This window comes from Apis florea, unplaced genomic scaffold (assembly GCF_048593485.1).
Source record: "Apis florea isolate Af1SG1 unplaced genomic scaffold, ASM4859348v1 contig_2293_pilon, whole genome shotgun sequence".
NCBI classification, from domain to species: Eukaryota; Metazoa; Arthropoda; class Insecta; order Hymenoptera; family Apidae; genus Apis; species Apis florea.
Genome location: NW_028256554.1, coordinates 7,013,048 through 7,034,243, shown reverse-complemented (window position 1 = coordinate 7,034,243; position 21,196 = coordinate 7,013,048). Strand labels below are relative to the sequence as shown.

Here is a 21,196-nt window from a genome sequence, read left to right as displayed (position 1 = left end):
GTCGATCGAAAAACTTTTCCAAGAAATGACGTCAAATTCTCGGAATCTCTGAAATTCTTGGAAATGACGTCGAATTCTCGGAATCTCTAAAATTCTTGGAAATAAGGTCGAATTCTCGGAATCTCCAAATTTCTTGGAAATGACGTCAATTTCTTGGAAACTTTCAAATGGGTCGAACGAAAGAAATTTTTGGCCGAAAATTCGATTTTGTATTAGGAGAACATGATACGACAGGAGGTCGATCGAAAAACTTTTCCAAGAAATGACGTCAAATTCTCGGAATCTCTGTAATTCTCGGAAATGACGTCGAATTCTCGGAATCCCTATAATTCTTGGAGCTGACGTCAAATTCTGAGAATTTTTAAATTTCTTGGAACTGACGTCAAATTCTTGGAAATTTCCAAGTGCTCGAGCAATATATCGATACTTTTAACCGAGAATTTGATTTTCTTCTAAGAGAATATAATTGAAAGGGACTTTTTACATACATTTATCATACATTTATCATTTTCTAGTTATGTTTTTACCATTTTTCTTAACGTTGCCATTTTCTAAGAGTTTTAAGACATTTTTTTTCACAATATCTACATAGTTAGATATTTACTCCTTGCAGGTTTTTCTTTTATCATAAATGCTGCCATTTTTAGTGCGTTTTTTACCATTTTTTTTAATGTATAAAAAATTCAAGCACTTTTTTTTTCTATTTGAAATATTTCGATAGTTTTTAATAGCCGATTGCACAATGCATTATACCAGGTGTCCGAATAACATTATTTGATGTATTTCGCTTGTTTTCGGAGGTATTAAAAAATGTTACGAATAAAAGTTAAATGGTTTCAAAAAAGGAACATCTTGTTGTTATTAATTTTGTTTATACAGAGTGTAAAGAATTTGTAGAAGCGAATGTTGTTTTTTTAAATTAATGGAACATTAGTTTTCTCATAGATTAATGCGTAAGAATTTTATGAATCATCTAACTTTATTTTTTAAAATAAACCATATATTTTATTACATTATAAAAACCTCTATATTTAGAAATACCAAATCAAAATGATAGTTTCTTTAATCAACGTATATATTCACGAAAAAACTAGTTACAAAAGAAACAATAAACTAAAAATAAAAGACATATATCTAAAAAAAAAAAAATCATATTCCATCGAATTCTCATTCTCTTTCCCCCATATTTTCACTCGAGATAGAAAATTCTTTTCACGATTCCTCACGGAGTACAAGAATCTGAATTCTCCTCCTTTTTATCCCCCTTTTTCTTTTTCTTTCGATCCACCTTTGAAAAATCGAAACCTACATGAAGAACAGTCCACGCTCTGCCTATGACGCGCTGATTGGTCTGCGTATCTTGTACACTCGCGATTGAAAACGAGGCCCTTGCTCGCGGAAATGGATTGTCGGGTTCACGTGTCGCATCCTTTATCAGAAAGGATGGCTTCATTGAAAATGGAAGAGGAACGACTCGAGCAAGTCTCCATTCTTTTTTTTTTTTTTTTTCACGATCGCGTCTTGTACCCATGCTCACGACACAAGGTTTCCCATCGATCGACACGAATCCCTAATTACGCGATAGAGGATGCTTCGTTGTCCGCGAGGGATTGCACGATCGATTACAATTGCTAATTTTATTGTTCCATACCTACGGTGACTTTTTTGTTGGCTCGTTTTAGCCACCGACTTCTGGCCAATGCGTTGCATTTGTAGAACGATCGTGTAATAACATTTCGTGTATTAACATGTTTGGATTCGCGTGAATTCATACTGCAAATTTTTCTTGCCAAATTATTTCACTGTGATCCATAAGATAATGAAATACTTTACTTGTAATAATAGACTTCTCAATTGAAAATTTGTATCTCCACAGAATAAATATATATTTTTATACATTATATTGGTAAACAGATAGATTGAATCATTGAAAAATTAAAAAATTTAGATAAAATAATGACATTTTAATTCACAATCGATTATAATTGATTGAAATTATTATTTCAAACACGTCGACTTCTCTGAATCATAGATTCACAGAATTGATTGACACTTTACCAATACCAATGAAAACCAAGTTACTCGGCTAAAATGATTTTTAGATTCATTTACACGATTCAAATTTCCGTGTTATTTAATTATAAATCGATATGTTAAAATTAAAGGCGTAACAAACTTATCCTTCCTACAATACAAAATTCTTCGAAATTCACGAATTTTTACCATACTTACCAACCATTGTTTCTTCATTTGAAACAAATTGCAACACAATAAAAAGCATCCTACACGAGACCAGCTAAACAACCAACAACCCTTCAACTTCGAAACCACCGCCTGGCTCAATTAATCCCCGAAGCCGCAATCCACCCACACGCTCCTTATCGTTGCCTAACCGCCTTGTCGAAATCGTGGCCGATCCGAAAAGTTCATCAAGCCGGCGATGTCGTGGGCGGCTGCGATGGGAATTAAAGTCGGAGGACTCCCGCGTACCGTTGCACAGCCTCGACCGCACGCCGACCGACTACCAAATGAGGATTCGTCCTGCGATTCTCGGCACGAATGCGTGCCGCGTGCGACCACCAGACCTCCTCTCCTCCCTACAGTCCGTTCAACAAGAGTTCGGGCTCGAGATACGTGCGACATTTTCCACAATTATGCTCGCATGGAATTTCGAGCGTAGATTCTCTCTTACCTTGAAAGGTGATTTAAATTGAGGAGCCTTTTTATCGATCGAGTGAACTGTTGCATCGTATCGTTATCTCGGTTTTTCTCGAACGAAAAGTTAAAAATCCTATCCTTCCTGGGATATATGGACTTATTGGATCGTGCGAAAGATATCGTTGCTTTTGTTAAATGAAAAAGAATCGGAAGAAATTCAAAATCATCATAGGAGGGGAGAGCATGAAATCTTAAAATTAAACTCCACGTCGTTTTTAATAAATTTGTACAAGCTCGTTGTAGAAGAACGAGGAGAGATCTTGAAATTAATTTTCGAAGAGAAATCTTCGCTCTCGTGAAACAGACTATGCGCGACTTATAACACGGGCAAGCCACGTGCTTCCTCCGCCACCTCGACTAGAATTATCGGGGTAGGATCTAAGAAGGAGGAGGAGGAAAGGGCCTGAGATTCGGATCGGACGATGCTCGGTTTAATTCTCGGCTTGCGCCGCCTCCGAGATTCGAATTCCGCGATTCTGCGGGGTCGGATTCCGAATTAACGAGCGCTTTCAAATCATCCCGTTCCCCGCATCGTTTCAGCTCCGGTTTTCTTTTCGAATTTTCGTATTTCGAGATCGGAGAAAGAGAGAGAGAGAGTACTCTTTGCAGATACGGTGATTCGAGGTAATCGGAATTGAAGGGGAGGAGGGGGTGAGAGAGGTATGCAGCAAGCAGTGGATTTGGCGGTGGTGATGGTGATTGATTGATGATCGAACGAGTGATATTGGAGGAAGAGTATGGCATATTGCGTGGAGTGGATTATTGCTGGTGTAGCACGAGAGTCGATGGTTGGGGGATGATGACTGTGGAATTGTGGATCTGCAATCTATTCAAATATATTATGGACGTGTAAATTGCAGCGATTGAAACGGGGATAGATAAATGGGGATATAAACGTTATAAATTTCGACGAAAACACTTTATTTATTCTTATCAATTGGCAATAAATTACAAATATTAATTACACATATTTTTACAAACATTTTTATATAAATATTGGCTCTAATTATTACAGAAAAATTACATCTAATTAATTTTTCAAAACCATCGCACCTTTCATCGCGTCGTTGCCTACCAAAAAAAAAAAAAAAAAAAAATAATGGAAAGAAATCGGTCAAAGGTGTCCATCAAAATCGACCTACTATTTTTCTCTCAATTGGGCTGCGATTTTTTTCTCGTCCTCGCATTCGTTCAACCGCACGGACGACTCGAAAAGAATGGCTGCTTTCGAGGTTGGCAAGTCGTAGAAGTTTCGATCAAGAGGATCGAAGCAAGATCTGGTGGTGCTGGCTGGAGGGGGACGATACTGCTCCTCCTTCCAGACGGACGGGGGGAGGGCGGGGGGAGAGGGGAAATTACCGTGGCGTGCTCCTAGTTGAATATCAATGGCCCCGGAAGTATAGGTACAATTGCAGTAGTCCCTGGGTAATCGAGCTTCCAATTGGATATCTCGAAAGGATGCTCTCGAATCTTTTTCTCGCTCTCCCAATTCCTCCAACGTTCGCACGTTGCGATCATTGATTCTTGGCGATCGATCGATTCAAGAGGTGTGTGTATATATATATATATATATATCGTGGGATCGTCGATCTTGTTGAACAGGTGTTGGATAAGTGATTCCACATATGTTACGTGGGTATGTAAATTCGGTGGTCGCATATGCATGCGCATATTAATCCGGTAAGTGGAGGAGTCGATAGGAATCGTCGTTATTCTGCGCCTAATTTTTTTTTAATTTAATTCTCCTCTTTCGAATATACATTTTGGAAATGAAAGGATTAAACGTGCATTACAGTTTTATAGTATTTGCTTATTTCTTTGTATTCCAAAGTGCCTGGAAAAATTGTATCTTAAATAATTAAAAATTAAAAATTTGGGAAAAAAGAAATCTATTCGATTAATAAATAAAAACTTACCTAAATATCGAAGAAACAAGAATCTTATTTATATCGCATCAATCTGTTGGATTCGAGATAATGCTTCCTTTCCATCCTCCATCCCCGAATCGCAGTCAATTTATAATTTCTCCGCACTTGGAATCGTAACTTGGCGCGAACTTCGATCATTGGCCCGGTTAAATTTACATTTCTTATTCAACCCCTTGAGACTCGCGGGTGTTTCGACGTCTGAAGAGGGTGCTCGACGACGAAATAACGAAGGGAATCACTCGCTCGAAACGGCGAGAATTATCGCCGTTTTATCCAGGAAATGTTTTCTCGGCCGGAAGATGGTCCGGAGATCGGCGGGAAGAAGCGAAGTTTGGCCGAGAGATTGTTGTTATTCCTCTCGGCATGCAGATCAGGCACGTACCGCGAGGCTTTATCTCTCTTGGCGAGGGGTCTGGTCTTGAATATAAGATTCTTTAATACATTTTTATCGTTGATAAAACTCGTACACGTGTTTCTTCGTACACACATCGTGTCAACGATGCTGCCTTCCTGCCTTCTTGTTGGAGTGGTTGTCCTTCTCCATTAATTAATAAATTACAGGGACAGGGGGAAATTATTTTGAGAAAACCTTAAAAACACTGTTTTAGAGCGTTTGGTAAATTTGAACGTCGTCCCTCGCCGATTATTCGTGATGAAATATTAATTTGTTTGAGACTCGTTTGTAATTCAAATATGTATATACTTTTGAATAGAGGTAGCTAACTAGCTTCAATGCTCGGTTATAATTTACATATTTTCTGCAATTTGTGTGATTTTATAAGATTTATTCGTTCAAATACACTGGTGAAAATAATTTTAATTTTTATTGAACTAAGATAATTCAAATAATAATTTATTCGACGAGAGAAAAATTATAAATTTTTAATCGAGTCAGATTCAAATTACTATTCTTTCCATGAGGAGGAATTATTAAGGTAAAGGTGATAACTTTTTACAACAATTTTTTATAACTCGTTCATAAATCACGATTTTCACAGTTATTATTATTTCCGAAACGATTGTTAATCATTAAACACCGATAAGATGAAACTTCCAGTCGAATTAAAATTGCACAACCCACTCACGATTAATTCAACGTTTTCTTATCCCATCGACAAGGTAAACAGCACTTCCTCTTATAAGCTAAATACTTCATCACGCTTGTTGCAATTTGCAACCTAATGAAAACCTTCCGTCCCTCCCTTGTATAATAATAAAATATTACTCGGCGACGGGCGAAGTCTCGTATCGCGAACTTGGTTCTTTCGTTCTTTCATCCCGTTGAATTAAAAATGCCTCGGTTGTAATCAATTTTCCGTTAAAACATTCACGCAACGAGCCTGGCCAGAAAGTTTCCCCCTTTTCCGCGAGGAAAAATCCTTGGAAAAAGTTTCATCGATTCGCTGGTCGATAGAACGTTTTCAACCTATAGCAAAAACGTTTGAGGCTCGAGAAAATTGGAAATTCGAATTAATCCTTTTCGAATACGGATTGTTTGCTCGATAAATGTGATATTTTTCAACGAGCGTCACGGGTCTGATATGCGTTTCCTCGGAGGTAATTGTATTAATTTTTTTAAAAAAAATTCCGTTTTAACTCTTCCATAAACGAGTCGAGTTTCTCCGAACCATATTTAATTTCCAATCGAAATTTCGAAACGGTGCTCGAGTATTGAATTTGAATTTACAATCGAATAATCATAAATACACGAGGGTAATACGAGAACCGTCATTTTAATGCCGTGTTCGAACCGAACGAAAAACCTTCTCTCTTTTCTGAACGAAACTCTGAATGCAAGAGTTTGGGACGAGAGACGACAGAGAGATTTCGATGCGGTTCAAAGGGAGCCACTTTTCTGGCTCTTTTTCACAATTAGAGGAAATAAAATGATCGAGAGAGAGAGAGAGAGAGAGAGAGAGAGAGAGAGAGACTGAAAGCGTTTTCCTGTCACGTGTACTCGACTGCGAAATTCTCGAGGCAAGCGAAGTCTCGGTTTGCCGTTTGCGGCTTGTTTGTTTTTATCTTTCGACCAACTTGATTGCGAAGAAACTACGACGAATATTACGTTCTTTTCTTCTTCCGCAACTTTCGTTCCGATGCGGTAATTGTCGATACTTTCGATGGATTTCTCTATTATTTGATTATTTTCTAGTTGCCGTGAGTGGAAGGGTATCGATTCCCCCCCTCCCCCAGAGTAAATTAGATTTCGTCGATACAAAACTCAAACTTCGATATTTATTTAAGTATTATCGGATTTAAGTTGGGACCGGATAGAAGTCAATTACTTTTTTTTCAGGCAGAAATTTATTAGAGGAAAGATTGGATAGAATTAAAATATATTCGTTTCTTCCTTTTTTCCTTTTTTTTTTCCAGGCAGATTTCAATTCAATTTTCTCACTCGATCAAAAATCTCCAAGCCGAAACAAAAGTATTAGAAAGATTTCAATCCTTTCTAGCCTTTCTTCCAAAAGAGCATATCCAAAAACCAAATTCTATCCTGCAAAAATATCCGGAAAACTAAACGACATCTTTCAACGTATATCATGCTAGATCAAAAAAATAACGAACATTTCAATCAACTAAAAGCACACAACTAAAAGATTCCAAAAAATTCCTTCATCCCCGCGAAAATAAGACCGATCCATTCTCCCGCCTCACACGATTATACACTAAAATACTAAAAAAAAAAAAAAAAAAAAAAAAAAATGAACCAAACACGCCAACCAAATAAAATTACCATCGTCTGAATCTGAAAAATCTGCGATCGTGGCACAGCAGAGCGCCAGATTAATCGATACACGTATCGCAGCCACGCTTCCACAACCCTTTGGATAATCCATGGATAGCCGAGGCAGAGACGGACGATCGCAAAGGGGCAGACAGAGGTGTCCAAGTGCGCGCGTTGGAGAAGGGTCGGTCGACAGTAGCAATGACACACGACCGGTCGTAAAACACGGCGAGAAAACGCCTTAAGGCGGCAATAGTACGTAACACGTACCTCCGTTTATGCCGGAGGATTCGAGGAGGAGAGGGTTTGAAGCTCGCGAAAAGCCTTGGCGATCAACCGGTTCCAACTCTCCGCCGGGATATATATTCGTCGATAAATTTCTCTCTCTGCCTTCCAACCGATCCCAATGCGTGCCCCTTGATTTATCGACCACAGGCACAGCCAGGCGTGTTACATTTCGCTACTTTTCGTCGGGAAAGTGTTTCCATTTTTTTTTTCCACTTTTTTTTTTTTTTTTTACCAGGACCAGGACGCTTTCGAGATGGATCCAAGAGGGGGTTGTGGTTGTCGATGAAGTTGCGAATAAAGCATTTAAAATTGATTTATTTATGGAGGAAGGAAAAGGATAGCGCGGGATTTTTAGGAGATTTTGCAAAATGGAAAAGATTTTAAATGTAAAAAATGAAATGCGATACAAATAATTCTTACATATTTTCATCGATCAATTCTCTCGATTATCTAGATCGATTATTGCCAGATTTCATAATCTTCAACACTTCGCTTCTCTGATCGTATTAACGCAGAGTACGATCTTTTTACTTGCTCCACTATCGATTGATATTTCGACGAATTCCCGTGTATCTTTAAAAAAAAAAAAATTATCATTAAAATTATCATTGATTTTGGAACGAGAACGTTCCAATTCTTACGTACAACCGCGTCACTGGTGTCGTGCATGAAATTGGACGAAACAATTGCAGCGAAGCCGCGACGACGAAACTTCGAATCCTCGGCGCGAAAAGGAAACCTAGAAAATGCGGCGAGATCACGCGAGCGGGCGGAAGAGCGACGGCCGAAACAGGATAGCGTTCGAAGATCGATCGTGAAATGGCCGTGGCGAATTTCGTGCAACTGGAAACGACGTTCCCCGCCGTTCCAGATTGCCGGAAACGTGGTAAAAGCACGCCTCGAAATCGAACACGAGAAACGCGTCGGCTGTCGTTCGCCTTTCATTTTCATCGGTGAGAAACGCGAACAAAGGGTGCATCTGTTAGTAGTCAGCCTTTGTCGATACTTTCCTGTTGATTAAGAGAAACGAAAGACGAATTTAAAAGTGAAATATGAAAATATAATTGAAAATTTACTACCTCGACTACTTTGTAAATTTAAAATTGCGCCTGAATATAATTTTCGTTCGAAAATTTATTGTAAGGATTTAAAAGTTTTATAAAAATTCCAACATTTACCAACATTCTAATAATTAAAAACTAGTCTTTCTCTCGACAAGAATTGAAAAAAACATCGATCAAGATGAAATTCAAAAATATTCGAACGCAATTTTAATTTTTCTAAAAGAAAAAAAAAAAAAAATCGTCAGATTTCTCGCAAACTTTGTATTCACAATTTTAATTTACTCCAAGGGAATCGTTATACCTTCTCGCAAACTTAAAACAGAAGAAGGGGAACCGAATCTCGGGGAGGGAGCTTACACTTCGAAGTGTCTTAAATTGTTTGGAACGGTTGGAAAAACGGTTAGGCCAATTCCAACGGGAGGGAAGGAAGGAAGGAAGGAAGGAAGGAAGGAGGGAGGGAGGATGGAGTTTCGAGTTTACGGAAACTTGGGAAACGTTATTTCCAAACTTGATACGAGTGGCGAGGTCGCGCAAAAATTGCAAATTATTGCGGGTTGAGGCGGGCGCCACGGGGGAGAAAAATCGAAGGAAAGCGGGGGAGGAAGGGCGCGAGACACAAAGCCCCGGAAATCCGACTGATTTTATCACCTTTCCGGGAGCTTAAACGGAGTTGATGCCCGGCCAACGACATTTTCGTTAGCGCGCAAAATAGAATTGATCTCGTCACGGAGAGAAACCTGGCTACATTTCTCCGTTAACGCCCTTTTTCCATCCCTCTACTCGCTTCATATATAACTTAGGAAAAAAGAATCCTTTATACGGAAACAAAATTTTTATTTCTTGGAATTAAAGGATCGAGCGAAATGTTCGATTTTATGAAATATTTTATGAAATCGTAATAAGGAAAAAATATGATTGATTGGTAACGAATTTGTTGATTGATTTTGTGATTTTTCATGAAAGGAGGATATTTTTATATCGAATACTCGCATACTGTTTACAAAACGATTAAACAATTTTTAATTCTTACAAACGCGACAAATGATTCTATTATTTACGATTATAAAATCTCTTTCATCTACAATTTGTCACTCATCGATGTTACGAAGTATCATAAACATTTCACACTCTAAATAAATTCTCTTCTAAAGCAAGAAACAAACAGGTACAATCGAGAAAAATTAAGAAGAAGGCTAATTGCGCCAATATTCAAAGATCATTGGAAATTCGAGGAGAAGATTTAAAAATTTCATCGATCACATGTAGATTGCGTTAATTATACAAAATAATGAATGGAGAATTAAATTAAGAAGAGAGAGAGTATCCAGACCGAAACGAAGAAAGATTTAATTCAATCTGCGAAGGAGAAAGGAGTTTTATCTCGATGCTGGATAACGTTCCACCGTGTTTCGAAGGTAAGCCCGAGCCTTATCCCTTCCCTTCGAGTTTGGGTGTGAACTGTTACCATTCTATTACATTTTTTTCCATCGAGGCGAGGCCTGTGCGGATCCAGATAAAGGATCCTCTTCCTCCTCTTGATACGACACTTCCTTTATCTCCTTTCTCTCTCTCTCTCTCTCTCTCTCCCTCCTTGATTTCGCAACGATCGGCCGCAACGAGAGGATCGTTTCTTCAATTTCATCAGAGAGGACTTCTTGGACCTCTTCCTGGACCGAGGAGCTCAGATTTAATCAACCTTTTCACCACCCTCTGGATCGTATAAATTTCCTAATGGACAACTGATCCACGAAATTCTAGCGAATTCTCCCTTTTATTCCTTTCTTTTCTTCTTTTTTTTCTTGGACGAGATTTGTTTAACAGTGTGCGATCGATTTTTGATGGAATTGTAATATGCAATTCTTTCTTCTTGGATTAAAATTATATGAATATTGTTGCTTGAGAGAGGCAGATTTGTTTTAAGATGTAGTATTCTATCTCTCAAAGATTTTTGATTGATAAAATAATACTAATTGATTATTTCTTTGATGTTTTATGTCAAATATTCGTTGATCTAATTGTTTGGTAAAAATACTTCTTGTTTTAAATCGAAGCAATAATTTTATAATCAAATTCTTCCAATTTTCTTCTCGTCTCGTCGCAAGATTTTCAATAAACTGTCAATTAAAAACAGTTTGAATTTTCATAAAGACGATGTTAGAGACGTATTCATCCCATATGCACGAGATTCTGCTCTACGGAACGTTCATCGCGATGAAGAGGGGCGGTGAATAGAGGGTTGTCCGATTTTACAACGAGCAAATTTACTTGCAGCTTCGGTTTCGTGACGATAATTTCACGTTTATGAAATGAATTTTCGAAAATGTTTGTTTAGAGACAGACGAGTCTCTACGTCGAATATAATCGCGACAGAAATGATTCAGAGAATACATAACACAGTCGAACACCTGGTCGGGATTAAAATTTCCTTTGTGCGTTCGAACGTTTGTTGTTACCTTGAATAACGCACGATTTATCTCACGAATATTTCGAAACGAAATATTTATGCTTTGGCTGTCTATAATCGAATTCAATTTTGTCTTGGAAATTATTCTCTCGGGAAAGAAAACGATTCAAAGAAATGAATTTACATTATATCTTATATAATCCAATTCTCATTTTATTCGTATCGTATCGCATCCTATCGAAATTTTGAATTGTATAAAAACCTTGGAATCTAAAATTAGAAACGATCTGACGTGATTTAACATTGATCCACACGAAAATTGTGTAACGTTGGATATATCGTGCAGAGAGATTTTTTTTTTAATTCGTAACGTTAAAATAAAATTAAATAATTTAAACCTAAAATTATGGAGTGAACAAAGCGAAGAGATAAAAAAAAAAAAAAAAACACAAGTCGAGTAAAATATTGGAAATTCGCATGACCGGTTCATTTATCTATCTCCCCGGTTAACAAATTGGACAAACACACGCGATTTCAACACAGCGCGGACAGATAACAGGCTGTTTGAATAGAGGCGGAATGATCACATCGAGGTACTACGAGAAAATCTGGAGGAATGTTTATGGAGTGTATAAAACCGGTGGATGCGGTCGGACTATGCATACCACTGGATATGCTCACAGGAGGAGGAAGAGTTATGAGGTTACATTTTCATTTCGCCGACAAATTTGCCCTTAAATCGCAGCTGCCATCACCATGCCAGAACGAATCCTTCACGAGCCTCTAAATCCCTCTTCGTTGTTTTCGGAAGAGACGAAAATTATTTTTGACGGGAAATTCTTTCGAGCAATATTCTTGGTATCGAATCGAACAGAGAGCGCGTTGTTGATAAAGTTAATAAAGTCGATGGCGACAATATTTTCATATTTCTCATAGATTATATTTTTACAACATTTTAAATTCGAATTGGAAAACTTTTAACACGATACTGAGACGTGCGTAAATCGTATATTTATTTTTGCAGAGAATTACACGTGCAAATTACACGTTGATTGATTTATCCATATGATTATTTTATCATGATAGATAAAAATAGATTTTCTTATATGTAAATTCAACTTGGAAAAATTACACGTGTATAAAAAACAATATTGTAAATATATTAACTACATCTTGTAAATCACAATTCAATCAAATCACTGAGTTGAATATTGATTCTGAGTGTATGGAATATATTATTTACTTAATTGGCTAGGATTTTACATTACAGGAGGCAAGAATATTCGAGAAAGAGTTTCCGTTATTCGTGGAAAGAAAATAGAAAGACGAGGAGAAGAAAGCATTAGTTCTCGTTTCACCCCATTCGAGAAACTTTCTCGAATCGAAGGGGTGGTGTACGCATTATGCATTCATGAAGATTGTGCGCATTTTGGGCACGTCTCGCATGGGAAATTGGCCCGAGATTGTCCTTATATGTTATAAATCGCACGGCTGATAACACCGAATTTTCCGCTACCGTAATAGAGCGCTAAAATTTTCAATTCAAGAATCTTCCTGAACGATTATTAATTGAATTCATGATCGAATTTTATAATACCAATTTTTATAAAAAATGTATAATAAAAGAAATTTTAGTTTATATCCAACTTCGTAACCGATAATTTGTGACAATGTTAAAGTATATTTACATTTATATGTATTGTACATTAAACATGCACATTAATATACTGTTTTAAATGTTTAAGCATCAAGAACGATCGGTTACGTCAGTGGCGGCAAATCTTGTCAACTTATCGACTATTAAAATATCTATATTTATAGATAACAAACAATGTAATTAATAATAACTACGATTATTCAAAAATGCAAAATTTCTCGATCCTTTTACGTTATACGATCACGAAGTTGTACGCCCTTCGGACGATTGGATAGAAATAAGAGAAATTTAAATTACACGCTGTAAAAAAACTTGTTCCTTTCCTAGATCGTTTCAGAATCGGAATCCTCGAATTCATCGTCGAACGTCGCTCCTATCCGCGGCAGAGTCTCGTTGTTTCCGTTGGTCCAAGAGAGCGACTATCACCAACAGACTGTAAATTATATAAACTCCCTGTACCTTGATCCCGAAACTTCTCAACTCGCCCGAGAACGATTCTCCGCTGAGGATCCACGAAACAGACGAGCCAAAGAGATATCCTTCAAGCATAACGAGCGTGAGTCGAAGAGCGAAGAGATACGAATAGAGAGGCACGGTGCCCGTGTTTGAAGATCAAAGTCTTCCTTTCGTTATCAAGTGGCAAGTCTCCTGATCGATCTGAGCCCGAGCACGATCAAGTGTCGTCGATCTTGAACGATTCTACAACGGCGCGTGACCAAGTTCAATCCAAGAAGAATACAAAAAATATTTGGACAACAAAGCGCGACGATCCGGTTGGGGAATATCCGGCGAGCAACCTGTTCATCCACGATTCCCGTCCTCGAAGGTGGATCCATTGCCTCGATCGATTCATCGGTCACAAGGAGCTCTCTCGAGGAGGGTGGCGGGCGAGACACGAACGATGATTCTCTGAATGTAAATAAGCGTGTGGAGGTGGTTGACGATTAGAAGTTGCGAATGCTACTGCCACGTCTATCAGGCGGAGCAACATGCTCCTCGACCTTGGATCCGATATCTGGCCGACGTAGACAGGCGCCAGAGGGGTGAAGAGGCCGGCGCCCAACCCGTGGATCGCGATCGAGCAGATATCCCTCGCGAATCCGATCGACACCGGGTAGAGATTATCATCAAGGATTTCCTTCTCCTGCCCACCCTCTCCGCCGACGGCAGACAGCGCCTCGCCTTCGCTCGTTATCCGCCTTCACTTCTCCGCTGCTCTCTCGTTCGTCGTTACGTCGGTTGTTAATTGGATCAATTGCACGATGTTGAAGCCGTGAGGGTCAGGCCGACCGTCAGCACGGGCGACAGCAACGGATCCAAAACCGCCAATAATTGCCTGTCGTGAAATTTCGATCCCTTTTCGTTCCTCTCCTTCTCCATTGTCGCGACGGAACCACGTTTTTCGTTTCGTCGGTTTTTAAAAATGTTTTACTTCGTGCGAGGCGTTAGAGGCAGAGAAATCGAGTATTGAGCGGAGTGATGAAAATCGAGTGAGGAAGATACGTGTCTTTTCTTGTTTTTATTATATATATCCCCTTCTATCGAATTACAATCGAATAATTCCAATTGGACGGTTTATATATCATGAAGATATAATAAACAGAGATTATTTGCATCGGTATGAGTTCATAATCTCGAATTAAATTAGAAAAACCATTTGAAAGTAAAATGTCACGAATGAAACTTCGATTTTCTAATAATCTTTACCATTTACAAACAACTCGAACGATCTTTTTAATCATCTTTATCTACCGATTTCTCGGAAGGAATGAAACTCTTTCAAAAAAAAAAAAAAAAAAAAGAAAGAAAGAAAGAAACCTGCAATTCGATTCTTCAAACTCCACAGCCTTCGGTCCTCGAGGCTTCAAAAGACCGTTTAAAATTCCCTAGCCCGCAATCGAGGAGGGGGGGCCAATAAAAATCAAGAAATCAGCTCGGTAAACAGGAAGCCCGGCGAATTCCTCTCAATTCCATTATGGAGCCTTCCAGCTCTTTGATGCAAGGCAAATATGCCGTGCAACTGCGTACTTCTTTTCCCCTTCCCTCTCCCTCTCCTCTCCCCTCGCCTCCATCGCATACTTCTTCGCTTCTCCTCTCTCCTCTCCTCTCTCTCTTCCTTCCCATCCCTCCGCCAAGAAACTCGCCTTTTAACGCGGAAGATCTTCGAAAGACTCGTTACCATGCGAGGTTCTCCGCGACAAAGAGAGGTCTCTCTGTTTAACTCTCTGTGTGCCTTCACGAGAGACACATCGAATGTGACGAGGAGCGAACCTTTCTCTTTCTCTCTTTCTCTTTCTTCGTGTTCTCGAAAAGAATACGGATAAAGTAAGTGCACGGCCAAGGAAACTAGTTTCTTTTCCTAGCTTCTTTTTTTTTACGTTCCTGCGACCGATGCGGAATAATAAATTTTGTCGCGGGCTCGCATTTCGCCTGACGTTTCGCGAGAGGAGCGTCTCCTTTAATCATTAAACTTTAATCACTAACAGCTGCTTTTATATCTTTCTCAGCCGTTTCTTATGCGCCAATGATATCTCGTGGTTTTCTTGCATGGTGAATTCGTTTCGAATTGTACGAAAGTATGGGCTACTGATAAATTTTTGACACAATTTTTGTGCAGGATATTCATCGATAATATAAATATTCGTGGAGGAGAGATCTGATTCTGGAGATTTAAAAGATTAAAGACTTATTTAGTAAGTTGTAGAGAGGAATCGAAGTGACAGATTGAGATTATCGATGCACTGTTGCATGATAAATAATTCTGTGATCTAGTGAATTTGTGACCATGTTGTCTAGATATTATTTTCCAGTAAAAAAAAAAAAAAAAAAAAATATAAATTCAACGTAGATACTGGAAAAATAATTTTATCGATCGTCGTTCTATTTTTACGGAAAATAATATTAATAGTAAATGGCTGAAAATCGAGTACTAAGTTTTTTTTGATTTTTTCATATTTTGCACAATCTGAAATAGAATACATTTTCGACAAGTGGACACGAAGAAAAGCTCACGCGGAAATCTGTGCACTTCGACGATTGAACGGAGTGCTTTTTACCGTGGCAAAGTTATATCTCGTGGAAACGAAGGAAGAAGACGACACGGAAAAGCGTGGGTGGAAAACGTGTAAAATTGACGCATGGGACGAGGTCTTCGAAATAAACTGCGCCAAGTTTCGCATAAGTACACAGAGAGAAAGAGAATGGGGAAAACATTGAATGTATACAGATTCGTTCGAGCGTTTAAAATGCTGTCTATTTCCCCCCCAATTTTTGTTCGATTTTACAAAAAAAGAAAACGAAAAAAAGATTAATTAACCCATATAAAAGTTAAAAGAAATTATTATAGAGTTTCCACTCTAAAGAACATTGCAAATTCATAATTTATACGAGCTAACAAATAAATTGTCACGTTTCTTTCAATGTTCAAACAATCTTGCATATTAACAACATAACATTCAAATTAGTTAGTAATTATCATAGAAAAACAATTATGTAGTACACGCATAAATGCAAATTCACAATGTCAGTCGCGTTAATTTATTCAATAACTAGATAAGATATTGTATCACAATTCACTGAACGAAAAAAAAAAAAAAAAAAAAAAGAAAAAAAATAATCAGAAACCCGCGTCAGTCCCGCGCGAATTCATAACACAATCCTTCCCTTTCGTAATAATATCCCGAAACCTATTGCGAACACGCGGCCGCCCGCCTCGAGCCGATGGAAAAATGATTGTTTTACGAGAGACAGGGAGAAGTGTCGTGCACACCGGCAGCTTCCATAAAATCGGCCTCCCTCGCCCCGGCTATGAGAAAAACATTTTCTCACGGGCGTCCGCGGTGAAACGACGCTGCCAAGATCGTTGCCGGGTCGCGGGAATATGCGTCTTTAATGACCCAATACTCGGCGGATACATCGGCCGGGCAATAAATCCGGCTGGGAAATGGATCAGGTACGCTCAACGTGGTGGGGCCACTTTGGATGATCTATGCAACGAACGGGGCACGGTGATTTAAGAAGGAAGATTACGGAAGACGCGGCTCGCTTTGGTGGTACGTGAGATGCTATTGAATGAATATCCCGTCGGTGAAATGTTCGATTTTCTCGTTTAGTTAACCGTTTAGGATATTATAAATTTACTCTACAATCACGACTACGAGATTTCAGAGATGATTTTTTTTTGATGAATCATCGATTTGCCTTTAACAGCGAAACGATCGGTAAGATAATTGGAGAACGAGCATTAAGATCGAAAGAAACTTCCATCATTGATTTCCTTCTCCAATTCTATCGAAAAAAAAATCAATCGCAAGCGGGTCGAACGAGACGACGACAAAATGTCGATTTCCAAATCGATCAATCGTTGTAATGCTGAAATCGACGAAAACAGTGCAATCTCTCTCGCACGCTCCTCCCTCCCCCTCACCTCCTCTCACTCTTCATCGATCCAGAATCGGAGAGATTCATCGGGCACGAGGGGGTAGTTTCGTTTTTCATTTTCCATCCGACACGCGAGCAGACTGCTCGATAGAGCTTCATTAAAACGTGGCCGGTTGACCGTGCAATTTGTCAACCGTGGATATCCGATAATTGTTCCGCCCGCGTATCTCTCGCGGAACGACGTCCGGCGTCCTTTCCGCCCGCCCGGCCGACAGACCTTTCCTCGCGACGTCGATACGCCACGCCACGTTTCCGATGGTTTGGAAAAAAAGGGGGGGAGGAGGAGGAGAGGCAGGAAATAGGAGAACGTGGACAAAAAGAAAAAATAAATAAATCAATTATTTGTTGCCAGAAACAATCGGCCATTGGGGGGATGGCCGGGCCTGTCGACGACCGATACCGAGCGTCGCGACGCTTCCGGAACGTAAACTGTTTTTAAATCCGACGACAGAGGCAGCCGCGTTTTAAATCGTTGCCCTGGATTTATGGCGTCCCCGATACAAAAACACGCGTTACTGGTGAAATTGCTGGTGTATAATACTGGTGGAAATAAAGAGGATAGAATCGATTCGTGTATGGATAGTTTTTTTTTTTTTTTTTTTTTGATTAAATTTGTTGGTTCTCCTTTTTTAAAATGGATGTAATTATTTTAACAAGAGAAATACGATTTTTGTATTGTTCACGTTGAAATCGTGATTAAAATTAAATAAAAGAATGGTTTGTTTTATGGTTAGATGGGAGATGAAGAATATAGCGTAAAGCATACATTCCGTGAATCCGGTATGGTCTAGTGGCTAGGATACCTGGCTTTCACCCAGGAGGCTCGGGTTCGATTCCCGGTACCGGAATTCCTTTTTTTTTTTTTCCTTTCGTGATTTTTTTAATAACATTGTAAATTTACATTCGATCTTATTTATTATTTTACACTGTATTAAATTGAATTTGTTTAAATATAAAAATGATATTAAACATAATCGTGCATTCAATTTATTTTTACTTTAATATTAAACACTTTCTTCTTTTCAATATAATATTTACAAATTGAATGAATCAATATCATTATATCTATTTTTTAATTAAAAATAATTATTTTCAGACAAGAGATAAATTGAATGTAATATAGTCAAGGTTTATGGTATTAAACGAAACTTGGCGGAAACTTGGTATCACCTAAACTATGTACACCTAAAACACACGAAGTAAATAAACGAAACGTTAGTCCAGTTAAACGAAAAAACTTTTTCCTATTACGAAAACGATGTCTCCCTCTTTCGGGATCGCTCGAAAATACTTCTATTTCAGTTCACCCCGAAACAAGCCACGTCGAACGAAGAAAAGTTACTCAATTAGACACACGAACGTCGTTCCGGAAGTTTCTTTGTACTTGACTAAAACTCAAATTCCTTCCCCAGGTTCGCACCTCCTCGTCCAACGAGCACGTATTCGCCGCAAAGTTTTCGTTACAGCGTTACTACAAGGAGGAACTTTTCGAATTTGTATTTCGCGCACGTAACGATAAAAAGACAAGAAAGAAAAAAAAGGAGAAGATAACTATGTTGGAAAGAGTAATTATAACGATTAATGATTCTTTTATGTTAAAATGGAATGAGAAAAAAAAAAATATCTGGCCCATGGGGGGATCGAACCCGCGACCTTCGCGTTATTAGCACGACGCTCTAACCAACTGAGCTAATGGGCCACTACGGTAGACGTTCTTTTATATTCGATTTTCCGACGCATACTTGTATCTGCAATATGTATTTATTATCGATTTAAGATAAAAATTAATATATATATGTATATCGAAATATTAATTTAAAATTTTAATATATCAAATTATAGAATACGATACATCCAATAAAAATGTGATCTACACACAATTTTACTTAATTAATCAATATTCGAAAAATGTATATTAAATATTTGAAATTTTTAACATGCATGATACTGTGAACGAATTTCTCCGTTATTTTTCCTCGAACTTTTCATCAATTTTACTACTAAATTTTTTTTTACCTCGAAACGATATTTGTATACACTGCATAGATTCTACAATAACTTTCGATATTAATTACATATATGCATGTGCAACAAAAAGAAAAATATAGATATCAAAATTTAAAGCGTACCGTACAAAGCGACTTTTTCCTTTAATATTTTATAATTTTAATGTTTAAAACACTTTTCTCTATCCTTAAAATAAACAAAGAATCAAAGTATAACAAAGTAATAAAAGAGATCAACTTACCCCTTTACATCTATCGTAACATGTAAAATCAACACGAGGGACAAATAAGGGTAATAAAGGGTAACACAAAACTATCATCGCAACCCTTCTCGAGTAAACATCGTAAAATTACACTCTCCAAGCATCTCTCTCTCTCTCTCTCTCTCTCTCTCTCTCTCTCTCTCTCTCTCTCTTATAACGAGGAAAATCTAACGAAAATACAGCCCAGTCGTCAAACATCTCGAGACATCGTAAAAAAAAAAAAAAAAAATTTTTCGAAAAGCTTTTAAATCTTCAAATATCTCTACTAAAGCAAATGACAAATAACCGAAACGATCGAAAACGTTTCTTCCTCGTAACACGCGAGGAAATGGCCATCGTGCTCGCGCGGGAACAGCTTCGAGCGTGACGTTATACATCACGCGGGTGGCCGATAAGAAACTTTAATAAAAATGTTCCTGTCCCACCTCGAATAATTGCCCTGTTTTCTTCCTATCTCGCCGGCCCTCCTTTTATTCTCGCCGTTCTAACGAACTCCAACAACTACCCTTTATCGCGCCTCGCCCTCGGCGCTCTTCGACCCACACCCTCGAAAAAATATCGCCGACGAGTAAGTCCAAAGGGGTCGCTATAAAGTATTAAGCTGTTGCAGGTGTCTCGTACGACCTTACACCACGTTGCCAAACTTCTCTTTTCGGGACGGTTGGCCAATCTGTTTCGCCCAACGATCCTTTGGACTCTTAAGAATGGCAATATAGAATGGAGTTTTAACAAGTGAAACGACGTGTAATACTTTTTGGAAAATTTGGAAAAAATTTTCAGTAATCTTATTCTGAGATTAAGTCAGAGTTGTTCTTTACTTACAAATGATAGAACTTGTTGGCTACGAAGCTGCAGTTGGAAATCACTCGTAATCACTCACCTGAAAAAGAAACAAATATATTAGTTATAATAATAACTTGTTTATCAAAAAGACATTTTACAAGAAAGAAATATTTTTTGTTTATTCTTTGTCTGTCTCAAATTCCAAAAATTTCAAAAAAGAAAAAAAAAATCCATCAGAATTTTAATCTCAACTTGTCCATCTATCTGCAAACTCAACGAATCATTCAAAAAATCTCCAAAAGAATTTATCGCGACTTTTCAACCACCGATTCTCACGAAACTCTGTAAAACGTCGATAAAAGGGAACGGGTCGATCTTCCTTCAAGGCTTCCTGGCCATTGTCACGGTCGACGGTGAACGAACAGGCGGGCTCGGAACAGGCAACCAAGAATGGGATAATTAACGACCGTTCCTCTCTTTCTTTCACGGCTCGTTTCGATTCGCATATGGCCTGCTCGATCGAAGAGAAGAGAGAGGCACGGGTGCATCGTCGTGCAACCTTCACGAGGGTATACACTACCGGCGAGAGACCGTGGAACAATCAACGATGGAAGTTTCTACTTGGGTGGCAACACTTCGCCTTTTCCCTCCCCGTCCCTCGCGTCCACTTAAGCTCTAAGACGCGTGCACGACCGGGGGAATTAGCGCCACGACCGTGAGACAAATTTTTCGCTCGCGACCACCTTTCTTTCGCTAATGGCCCCTGCTCTTCTTTTTCTTGTCGGCAATCGCGGACCTTTCCTCTCTAAAATAATTAGAGGATCGCCGTTTCGTCGGAATTTCGGCGAATAGACGGATTTTTGGAAGAATGCTCGTGTATCGGAAATGTATGTTTGTTTGTGATGTGTACAGACATA

General features: G+C 38.6%; 2 non-coding genes across 2 annotated transcripts; one reads left to right on the top strand and one right to left on the bottom strand.

The window, feature by feature from the left end:
• Nucleotides 1-18,003: 18,003 nt before the first annotated feature.
• Nucleotides 18,004-18,075, top strand: TRNAE-UUC (transfer RNA glutamic acid (anticodon UUC)). The gene has a single exon. It is a non-coding gene; the product is annotated as a tRNA-Glu (tRNA).
• Nucleotides 18,076-18,852: 777 nt separating this feature from the next.
• On the bottom strand, nucleotides 18,853-18,926 carry TRNAI-AAU (transfer RNA isoleucine (anticodon AAU)). The gene has a single exon. It is a non-coding gene; the product is annotated as a tRNA-Ile (tRNA).
• Nucleotides 18,927-21,196: the final 2,270 nt, after the last annotated feature.